Below are 12,457 nucleotides of genomic sequence, written 5' to 3'. Positions count from 1 at the left end.
GCAAGGGAGAACAAAGGCCACAGCAGGAAAAAATGCAGGTCAGCACTTGGGGCCCCAAGGCTTGTCCACACCCAGAGCCTCATTTGCATTTTTCCTGTGAGGCTGGGCACAGTGACACTTTGTACTTGGAAAGGGAAGAATGCGCTCCCTGCCCACGGTGCCAGGGAGCAGCCTCCACCATCAAGCAATCTGGAGACCAGACCAACAGGGAGAGAAACAGAAGGAAAATAGGCAAACTTAGGGACCCTGCAGAGGGCGGGGTAGGGTTCCTGGCGGTCCACGTGGTCAGGGCTGGTAGGATTTCAGCAGATAGATGCCCTGGGAACAGACCCACGCTTCTAGAGGAGACAGAGAATTTAAACGTGGGGCAGAGGCTCTAGTAGCAGATCCACAGCCAAATGCTTGTCCATGGTGCTCCCAAAATGTGAAGCCACACTGAGGATAATAATCCCACAGCAATCATGCTGACCCCTGTACTGCCCTGAGAATAAGGAAACTAAATGTAGGAGTTGGCTTGGGCTGCCATAACGAAGTGACACAGGCCGCGTGGCTTACACGACAGAAAGGCATTTTCTTGAAGCTCTAGAGGCTGGGAGTCCAGGACCAGGATGCCGGCACCGGGGGTCCTGGCGAGGACTCTCCCCAGTCACTGGCTTGCTGCGTCTCCACACATGGGAGTGGAGGTGAGCTCTCTGGCACTGCTTCTTACAAGGACACTAATCCCACCACGAGGGTCCCAGCCTCATCACCTTTCCTGACCCAATTATCTCCCAAGGGCCCCAACTCCAAATACAATCCCATGGGGGTGAGTCTTTTGTCACATGAATTTTGGGAGAGACCTAATTTTCGGTTCATAGCACCAGCTAAACGAAGGATCTAGAGGGTGGCTAAGCCACTCCCCTCTGCCCACAGGAAGAGCACAATGCCATGCCACAACCACTTTGGCCCTGGCTGGGCCACACCGTGCTGCCTCAGCACATTCGGGTCAGGGGACACTGGCGGCTTTCTGCGTGCACAGACTCGACAACCAAGCTTCTGGACCATCTCCTGCGATAAGGTAGCTGAGAGCCTTCCTCCAAAGGGGCACGCAGCCTGAGGCCCCCATCAGCCCGCTGAGCAGACGGTTGAGCCAGGCGGCTTCCTGGAGCTCGCAGAATCCCCGAAGGAGGATGTAGGCCATTGGCAAGCCCAGTGCTAAGCTGCTTGAAATGGGTCAGAAATGGGTCCCTCTGGGCCCCAGGTGGAACTGACAGGGACTGTGCCTCACTGCTTTACACACGACCTTGCTGATAACCCTGGTTCTTGGTGTCCAAACTAGGTGACGAGGTGATCCACCCACAGTGGATTGTGAAAAAGTGAAATAAAATATGCATATGAGCCTTTAGCCCTGTATCTGGAAGATTCCACCATCTGGGGGCAGGGAACAGTGCTGCTACTGATGGTCCTGCGACAGCGATGGGGGACCATTGGTGGTGAGGGGAGTAGGCTGATCCGTCCCCTCTGATCTCACTCCCCTGCAGGGCAAGTGACTCAGCCGCACGTGCCCTAAAATGAGCGGTTATTTGGAGACCGTGTGATGCCTCATCTCCAGGGCTGAGAATCACGAGTTTAAGATGGAAAGAGAAGGAAGTGCAGCACTGGGGAGGGCTGAGGGGACAAGGAAGAACCAGGAGTGCACGGAAAAAGAGAGGTTTGGTGGACAGAAGAGAAAAGGGATCAGATACGGCAGGTGGCATGGGCTGTGAGGAGGGACAGGAAGCAGGTTTGGGATCCCCCAGAGGAGGCTGGAGCGTGAGAAGGCTGCGGGACGAGGGCCAAGGACTGGAAGTAAATATGCTTGAGGAAAAGCAAACAGGCAAACAAACCAACAACAATCATCTCTAAGGTGTTAGAAGAAAACCTTTTCAAGGATAGTATTTCACGCATTCCTAAGCATATCCCCATTCATTTAACATGCTGTGCTCTCTGGCCAATGGTGATGAAAGGCTCAGAGAGGTTACGAGACTTCCCTGAAGGCACACAGCTCCCTGAGGGCAGTGCTGGACTAGGAAGCCTCGTGTCTAGCTCTGAGCCAGGCACAATGCTGCCCCAAAGCACGGTGATGACCCCGCACACCCATTCCCCCACCCCACCCGCCCAGGATGAGACCAGAGCCAATGCCTTGGGCCCCTGAGGCAGGTGACTTTATAAACTGTAACTTGCCCCCACCTGACCTGCTGTCCTTTAATATGTAGCCACCTGCTGGACTCTGGTCAGCTCCTCAAGGGTGGCGAGCCCCAGGGCCCGGGGCAGCCTGTTCTGTTGCGCTCCAGTGAGACCTGCTCAAGTAAGCACTTGGCAATGGCATTTTAACTATGAGCTGCTTCACAGGCTTGGTCGAGGTTTCGATCCCACTTGACGTTGCAAACAGCAAGTAGTAAGAGATCCGATGCTGGCCAGTAGGATGCATCTCGGCGAGCTACTGGACTCCCAGCAGCTGAGGGCCAAATCGCCGCCGAGGGCGAGCTGGGAGCCACACAGACTCCCCCGCTGATGGCCTGCACCCCAGGCAGCAGGCACCGCGGCGGGTTCTGAGAACGCAGAGCTAGTTACTGCCCAGGCCTTGGCCTTGAGGAGCGCAGGGCCAAGACACGCATGTGCATCACGTGACCAGAGAAGCTCCGAGGAGGGAGGTTCCATCTCTGGGGGTGGTGGGGGTCGTGGGGGTGGTGGGGGTTAGGGGTGTGGGGGGGCACCTGAAAGGAGTCACCAGCAGGGGAGGCCTGGTGGGTGCTAACAAGCACCGCAGGGCTGAGGGTGCCTATTCTGGGTGCAGGCCTGTCTGGAGGCTCAGAGCTGAGAGAGGACCCCTCCCCCAGCCCTTCCCCATTCCCAGAGCATTTCTGCATGAGAGCGGGGCCGCAGTGAAAGGGAGGAGCCTGGCCAGCAGCCATGCACCGAAGCCGCCCAGAGTTAGGATCTTACTCCGTAGAGACTGTATTAGGTCCTTCTAAGCAGCAAATGTCACAAACCACCTCGCGTGAACTTACCACAGAAGCGGGATGGATTCGCCAAGGAATCAAAGCTCAGGGAGGCAGAGGTGGAGCTGGCGCTGGAGGTGTTGGGGTGAAGGCAGGACCCTGGGTGGGACCCCTGGAGGTGTCTGCTCTCCGTCCCCTCCTGGAGGGTCAGCTTCTCCCCACAGCAGGCATGTGGCTGCTCAGCTCTGCCCACACTCCTGCAAAGAGCTGGCCAGGAAACAGGTTTCCATCCCCAGGCACAGCTGGAGGGCTCCTGGGGCAGATGCCCTGCGGCCCACCTTGGGGTTTATATTCCTCTTGTCTCCCCTTCTGGACAGAAACTCCTTCACAGGTGACAAAAGAAGGAAACTTCTCTGGGGCGCCTGGGAGACTCAGTCATTAAGGCTTTGCCTTCAGTTCAGGTCATGATCCCAGTGTCCTGGGATCGAGCCCCGCATCCGGCTCCGTGCTCAGCAGGGAGCCTGCTTCTCCCTCTCCCACTCCCCCTGCTTTTATTCCCTCTTTTGCTGTGTCTCTCTCTGTCAAATAAATAAATGAATGGAATCTTTAAAAACAAAAAACAAGGAAACTTCTCTAGTTTAATGTGTTTGGGAAATGAGGGGCTGAGCAAGGTGTGTGATTCTCGCAGGGCTGCCAGAGAAAAGTCCCGCGGAGTAGGGGGCTTCAACAATAGAAATTCACGATTTCACATTTCTGGAGACTGAAAGTCCAAGATCAAGGTGTCCGCAGGTTTGGTTTCTTCTGAGGCCTCTCTTTGGGCCCACGGACGGCCACTTCCCTGTGTTGTTACATGGTCTTCCTCTGTGTGAATCGGTGTCCTAATCTTTTTCTATAAGGACACCAGTCATTTTGGATTAGGACCAACTCATATGACCTCATTTTACCATAATTACCTCCTTAAAGATCCCATCTCCACATACAGTCACACTCTGAGGCAGTAGGGGTTAGGACTTCCACATCTGAATTCTGGGTGGATAGGATTAATAGGTGATTTGAAGTGAGTCCTGGCTAGTAGGTAATAGTGCACACGATATTAATTTCTAGGACCCACTGGGTTCTGGCTTTGTGCCAGATACTGTTCCAAGGCCTTTTCATGAAGTGACTAATTTTATCTTTGTAACAATCGATGAATCAAGATTTCCCAATAAAGTGCTTACCTCCATTAAAAAACAAAGACAAAAAGCAAAACAAAGCAAACAAAGGCCCAGATGGAGGGGGGTGGTCTTTTTTTTTTTTTTTTAAGATTTCATTTATTTATTTGACAGACATAGATCACAAGTAGGCAGAGAGGCAGGCAGAGAGAGAGAGAAAGGAGGAAGCAGGCTCCCTGCTGAGCAGAGAACCCCATGTGGGGCTTGATCCCAGGACTCTGGGATCACGACCTGAGCCAAAGGCAGAGGCCTTAACCCACTGAGCCACCCAGGCGCCCCCAGAGGGTGTGGTCTTGAACAGAGCAGGAAAGATGCTGGTGGACTCTTCTTTGCAACAGTCCATATTCAGCATATCAGCGTCCTTAAAACACACGACAAAGTCATGTTCTTTCTTGCCCGATCTGTGTTACAATACCTACTAGTTAATTTCATCAACAGACATCTACTCAAGCCTTACTCAGTGTTGGGCACAGAGCAAGGCAGTTGGAAAACTTGCAGGTATAAGACATATTCCTGTGGGGGGAAAATTTCTTGTATATGGATTAAAAAAAGAAAAAAACCTCTCGAATGCTACAAAACAAACCAGCAGTAATGGTTAGCTGAGAGTGGGACTGGGAAGATAGGGACAGAGGAGTGGAGGATTGTCACTGTATGCATTTTTGTATATTTTGATGTTTTTAAAAAGATTTATTTATCTATCTTAGTGGAGAGAGAACACGAGTGGGACAGGCAGAGGGAGAGGGAGAGAGAACCTCAAGCAGGCTCCGTGCTGAGTTTGAAGCACAACGTGGGGCTCAATCTCGCGACCCCAGATCAGGACCCATGCCGAAATCAAAATTCAGACACTTAACCAATGGTGTCACCCAGGGGCCTCTATTTTTATGCTTTTTTTTTTTTTTTTTTTTTTGTTTTGTTTTAACCATGTGTCTGTATGGACTATTGACAAAAGTTAAGTTTTAAAAAAAGTCAGACATGAACCAATCCTGCGCCCTGCCAAGGGGACCTGTCATTCATCATGTTCATATCAGGCTTTAATTTTAACAACAAGGTAAATGGAAAATTATCCCACCTTTACATAACCTCCTTTAAGAATATGTGGGACTGGAAACACTGTCATTGCTCTGCAAGTGAAAAACAGAGACCAAGAGAGAGTTTGTGGACTGATCACTCAACACGCTAAGCCTGAACTGGGGGCCTGGTTCTCTGATTTCTAGTTCGAGGCCGTCATCACTACATACACGGTTGGGCCTTGGAGTCTGCAGATAACGGAAGTCACTATAGCATTCATTCAACAAATATGTTTTAAGTCTCTGGTGAACAAAATGCACATGGTCCCTGTCCTCTGTGGGTTTATGTTCTATTGGGAGAAACAGACTGATAATTAAATGAGCGTCTCATTACATGTTGTAGTAAGTTCTACAAAGAAGAAAAAAGAGATGCCATAAGGAGGACTGAGGAAGATGGTGGAGTAGGAGGCTCCTACGTTCATCTCAACCCACAGACACATCTAGATAACACTCACATCAGCTGAACCAACTCAGAAATGACCCGACAGAACAGACTTTCCATGGTTAATTGTAGAAAGAAGTGAGAATGGTAGGAGGGGTAAGACATGTTGGGAACCAAACTCCTGACAGTGCTGACCACAAACAGGAGGGACACAAGCTTGGAGACATCTGAGGAGGAGACTCCTCACCAGGCATCGCAGACACAGGTGACCTACGCCAGGAAGACAAGTCACCATCACCACTGGTTTTCAAAACCGGTGGGGCTTAACTTTTCAAGATTTACAAGCAGCAGGGCTTAACTCCGGATACTTTCAAAATTATGGGGCTTAGCTCTGGAAAACCTGGAGGGTGATCAGAAACTGAGTGCTCCCCCTTAAAGAAAAAGCCTAACAAACAACTCCACCAAGATACTGCATTAGCAGCAGCAGTTTGAAAAGCACCTGTGGTGTATGTGAGTTGCTAACCTCAGAATGTGTGCTGAGGGGGAAGGGATCTTTGGGAGATTCTCCAAGAACAAAAGAGCTGACAGAGACCATTTCTCCCCCATCCAATCCCTTGCCCCCACCTAGATAGACCAACACTTCTGGAAACCAGTGTGAATACCCTTCACCCATCTTGCTGACACTGCAGCCCTGGGGCAGTGTTCTTCTGTGAATCTGTCCCATCCAAATCATATCACTCAGAGGTGTCCCTCTAAAGTGACTCTTGCCTTGGGGAGAGTCATACAACAGTATTACTGTAGTCCCAGTAACAGATTAGGGCAGACATCTGGTCTGGCTACCAGCCTGCCCACCAACAGAAACCTCTTAATGGACAATGTAGGGAGACTACCCTGCATTCAGTGGGACCACAGCCCCAGAAGATGGGTTGAGGACAGGCATCTGGTCTAGCTGCTGACATTACCCAACTACAAGCCTACAGAACCCCAGACTGGCCCCCTAACATCACAGGGACCAAATCCTGCCCAGTGGGCCTACCAAAGGCAAAATGGGCCATTGGAAGTATTGGACTGAAGGCAAATGTGGCTAGCTACAACAGTAGTGTGCACTCAATCCGCACTGGAGACACTCCTGAAGCATGCTGGTCTGGTGACCAGGTGATATTATGCTACAAGGCACCACAGGACCTCTTCTTCATAAGGCCACTATTTACAAGATCAAGAGACACAGCTGATTTTCCTAACACATGGAAGTAAATACGGAAAAATGGACAAAATGAGGAGACAAAGGAATGTGTCCCAAATGAAAGAGCAGGACAAAACCATAGCAAAAGAGCTAAATGAAACAAAGATAGGCAACATGCCTGATTAAGAATTCAAAGTAATGGTCATAAAGATACTCACTAGAAAAAAAAAAAAAAGACACTCACTGGACTTGAGTAGAGAACCTCTGTGAGACTTAAACAAAGAGATAGAAAATATGAAAAGAAGTGGGGCACCTGGGTGGCTCTGTAGGGTTAAGTGTCTGATTCATGATTTCAGCTCAGGTCATGATCTCAGTATCATGAGATCAAGCCCCACCTCGGGCTCCATGTTGGGCAAGGAGCCTGCTTAAGAGTCTCTCTCCCTCTGGCCTTCCCACCCCGCACTCGTGCTTTCTCTCTCTCCCTCCCTATCTCTCTCTAAAAAGAAAGAAAGAAAGAAAGAAAGAAAGAAAGAAAGAAAGAAAGAAAGAAAGAAAGAAAATATTAAAAAGAACAAATCAGAGATGGAAAAACTCAGAGACAAAATTAAAAATACATTAGAGGGAATCAAGCAGATTTGAGTAGGTGTAAGAACACACCAGTGAGATGGAAGATAGGATAATGGAAAGCAAACAAGCTGAAGAGCAAAAAGAGAAAAGAATAATTTTTAAAAAATGAGAATAGGTTAAGAGAACTCAGCGACATCATCATGCGTAATAACATTTGGATTGTAAGGATCCCAGGAGAAGAGAGAGAAAAGGGTGCAGAAAATTTATTTGAAGAAATAATAACTGAAAACTTCCTGAATCTGGCAAGGAAACAGACATCCAGATCCAGGACACACAGAGAACCCCCAACAAAATCAACCCAAGTGGATCCACACCAAGACACATAATAATTAAAATGATGAGAAGTAGTGATAGAGTTTCAAAAGCAGTAGGGAAAAAAGAAAACAAATTACATAAAGGGAAACCCCATAAAGCTCAGCAGAGTTTTCAGCAGAAACTTTGCATGCTAGAAAAAGTAGCATGATATATTCAAAGTGCTGAAAGGAAAAAAAAAAAAAAAAAAAAAAGCCCTGCAACCAAGAGTACTCTACCTATAGCAAGGCTATCATTGAGAATGGAAAGAAAGATGAAGAGTTCTCCAGACAAACAAAAGTTAAAGGAGTTCATGACTACTATGCCAGGCATACAAAATGTTAAAGGGAATTCTTTGTGTGGACAAAAAAGACCATCATCAGGAGTAATAAAGTTAGGATAGGATAGGAAAAAATTCACAGGTAAATGCAAACATAATAAAAGAGGTAGATTAATCATCTACAATACCACTTCAAAGGATAAAACATGAAAGCAGTAAAACCAATTGTATCTATAAAATCAGTCAAGGGATTCACAGAATAGAAGAATGTAAAGTATGATACCATAAAAACATAAGAAGGGGAGTAAAAATGTAATGCTTTAAGAATGCATTCAGGGACGTCTGGGTGGCTCAGTTGGTTAAGCATCTGCCTACGGCTCAGGTCATGATCCCAGCGTCCTGGGATTGAGTCCCACATCGGGCTCCTTGCTCTGCAGGGAGCCTGCTTCTCCCTCTGCTTCTGCCTGCCATTCTGTCTGCCTGTGCTCTCTCTCTCTCTCTCTCTCATAAATAAATAAAATCTTAAAAAAAAAAAGAATGCATTCAAACTTAAGTGACCATCAATGTAATATAGACTGTTAAATGCATAAGATGTTATATATGAACCTAATGGAAACCACAAAAAATAATAGATGTACCAAAAAAATAAAGATCCTACCATATCACTAAAGAAAGCCATTAAATCACAAAGGAAAAGAATGAGAAGTGAAAGGAACAGAGAAGAACTACAAAAACGATAGAGCAAGTTACAAAACAGCAGCAAGTACACACCAATCAATAATCACTGTGAATGTAAATGAACTAAATTCTCCAGTGCAAAGGCAGAGTGACTGAAAGTAAGACCCATCTATGTGCTGCCTACAGGAGACTCACTTCAACGTAAAGACACATGCATATGGAAAATGAAGGGATGAGAAAACCTTTATCGTGAAAATGGAAGCAAAAAGAAAGCAATATTTATATCAGACAAAATAGACTTTAAAGTCTATTTGTCATAAGAGATAAAGGACATTACATAACTACAGTCCAACAAGAAGATATAACAATTACAAAAATCTATGCACCCAACATGGGAGCACCTAAATACATAAAACAACTACTAACAGACATAAAGGAAGAAAATGTAATACATAATAATACAGTAATACATAATAGTAAGGGACTTTAACACCCCACTTACATCAATGGATAGATCATCCAGACTAAAAATCAGGAAGGCAACAGTAGTTTTGCATTTGGACCAGAAGGACCTAACAGATATATCCAGAATATTCCATCCAAAAATGGCAGAATACATATTCTTTTCAAGCATACATGGAACATTCTCCAGAACTGACCACATGTTAGGCAAAACAAGTCTCAATAAATTAAAAAATATTGAAATTACATCGTGCTTCTTTTCTGAAGAAAATAGTATGAAACTAGAAATCAATTAGAAGAAAAAAAAATCTGGACAGGACACAAATACATAGAGGCTAAAAAACATGCCGCTACTAACCAATTTCTTTCAACCAAGATATCAAAGAGGGAATCAAAAATACATGGAAACATATTCAAAAGAAAACACAACAGTCCAAAATTTGGGGGATGCAGCAAAAGCTGTTCTAAGAGGGAAGATTATGGCGATACAAGCCTACCTCAAGAAGTAAGAAAAACCTCAAATAAACAACCTAACCTTATACCTAAAGGAGCTAGAAAAAGAAGAACAAACCAAACTCAAAGCCAGTAGAAGGAAAGATAAAATAAAGATTAGAGCAGAAAAAAATGAAATGAAGACTTAAAAAACAACACAACAGATCAATAAAACTAAGAGCTAGTTCTTTGAAAAATTAAACAAAATTGATAAAACTGTAGCCAAATGTATCAAGGAAAAAAAAGAGAGGACTCAAATAAATAAAATCAGAAATAAAGGAGAAATAAACGCTCACACCACAGCAATACACGATATTATGAGCATACTATGAAAAATTATATGCCAACAGATTGGACAACCTAGAAGAAATGGATAAATTCCTAAAATCATACGACCTTCCAAATTGAGTCAGGAAGAAATAGAAAATTTAAACAGACCAATTATTAGCAATGAAATTAAATCAGTAATCACAAAACTCCTAACAAATAAAAGTCTGGGACCCAATGGCTTCACAGGCAAATTCCATGAAACATTTAAAGAAGAGATAATATGGGACACCTGGGTGGCTCAGTTGGTTAAGCTGCTGCCTTCAGCTTGGGTCATGATCCTGGGGTCCTGGGATCGAGTCCCACATCGGGCTCCTTGCTTGGCAGGGAGCCTGCTTCCTCCTCTCTTTCTGCCTGCCTCTCTGCCTGCTTGTGTGTGCTCTCTCTCTCTGACAAATAAATAAGATCTTTAAGAAAAAAAAAAAGAAGAGATAATATCTATTCTTCTCAAACTATTCTGAAAACATAGAAGAGGAAAGAAAACTTCTAAATTCATTCTGAGGCCAGCATTACCCTGACAACAAAGATACTCCAAAAAATGATAAGAGAACTACAAGCTAGTATCTCTGATGAATATAGATGCAAAAACCCTCAACAAAATATTAACAAACCAAACCAAGCAATACATTAAAAAAATCACTTGATCAAGTGGGATTTATTCTAGGGATACAAGGTTGGTTCAATATTTGCAAATCAATCAACATGATACACCACAGTAATAAGAGAAAAGATAAAAACATATGATTATCTCAATAGATGTAGAAAAAGCATTTGACAAAGTACAACATCCATTCATGATAGAAACTCTTAACAACGTAGGTTCAGAGAGACCACCTCAACATAATAAAGCCATATGTGAAAAATCCATAGCCAACTTGATATTCAATGGTGAAAAACTGAGAGCTTTCCTTCTAAGGTCAGAAACAAGTCAGAGATGTCCACTTTCACCTTTTATTCATCATAACACTGGAAGCCCTAGCCACAGCAATCAGACAAGAAAAAGAAATAGGAAAGCATGGGCAAGGATGTGAAGAAAAGGGAGCCTTCATGCACTGCTGGTAGGAATGCAAATTGGTGTAGCCACTGTGGAAGACAGTATGGAGGTTCCTCAAAAAATTTAAAAATAGAATTATCAAATGACCCACTACTGGATATTTACTGAAAGAAAATGAAAACACTAATTAGAAAGGATATATGCACCTCTGTATTTATCACAGTGTTATTTACAATAGCCAAGATATGGAAGCAACTTAAGTGTCCCTTGGTACATGAATGGATAAAGAAAAGTGGCATATATATACAGTGGAATATTACTCAGCCTTAGAAGAGAATGAAGTCTTGCCATTTGCAACAACATGGATGAAACTAGAAGCCTCTAGGATTCTAATTCTAATGCTAAGTGAAATAAATCAAGAATGGAAAAACAAATACCATGTAATTTCATCCATGTGGAATTTAAGAAACAAAACCAACAAACAAACAAAGAAAAAAAGAGAAACAACAAAAACCAGACTCTTAAATACAAAGAACAAACAGTGGTGGCCAGATGGGACATGGGAGGGGCTATGGGTGAAATAGAGAAAGGAATTAAAGGTACATTTATCTTGATTTATCTTGATGAGCACTGAAAAATGTAGAGAATTATTCAATCATTCAATATTGTACACCTGTAACTAATATGACACGGGGTTAATTATACTTGAATAAAAAATAATTTAAAAAAGAGATGCCATGAGAAAACAGCAAAGTAAATCTATGTCCAATGTAGTAATCTAGATGGAGGTCATGGTCACTGGTGAGTGGGGCATCTTGATCTGTGACAACTGTTTCAAGGAAGAAACTTTAAATGTGTCAACAGACATGTGACACTTAATATGCCCAAATACATATCTTTGGGAGACCCTTTTCCATGCAGAAAAAGTCAAAAATTTACTTTGTACTTATTAGAGATACTACAGTGGATGTAGACCCCAGCACTCCGAGATTGACCCCTATCAACACTAGAAAGAGGATGTTGTTATGCCACAGGCCATTTGACCAGAGCTTATCAAGTAAACACATGCACACATAATCAGGACTGACTGTAGGGGAAGAAAGAATTTTCTTCTACTCATCATAGACTCTCAGATGACACTGTACAATAACAGATTAATAAGGCAAAAACAAACAAACAGAATACCCCAAAGCCCAAGTTTACTAACATATATCTCACATCTACATAGGAAAGAGTGATTCAAAGAGGTGGTTTAGAACTCTAGTTTATATGACTTAAAGAACAATACCTTTATAGAGAAATTAAAGACAGAGAGAGAGAGAGACCATGAGAGGGAATAATCGAGGGTAACCCTTGAGATTGGGGGGAGGGGGGAGATCGTGAAATGTCCTGTCGTATTCTGTTCCATTTTTCTGTTCAGCGTTCCTGGCGCAAAGCAAAGTCTCTTCCTTCCTATGCATCTAAGAAGGATGTTTTCTGGGGAGACCTATAGGGACCTATGTG

This window comes from Lontra canadensis, unplaced genomic scaffold (assembly GCF_010015895.1).
Source record: "Lontra canadensis isolate GAN:19392208 unplaced genomic scaffold, GSC_riverotter_1.0 scaffold406, whole genome shotgun sequence".
Classification (NCBI taxonomy): domain Eukaryota; kingdom Metazoa; phylum Chordata; class Mammalia; order Carnivora; family Mustelidae; genus Lontra; species Lontra canadensis.
Note: the sequence above shows the minus strand (reverse complement) of the source record.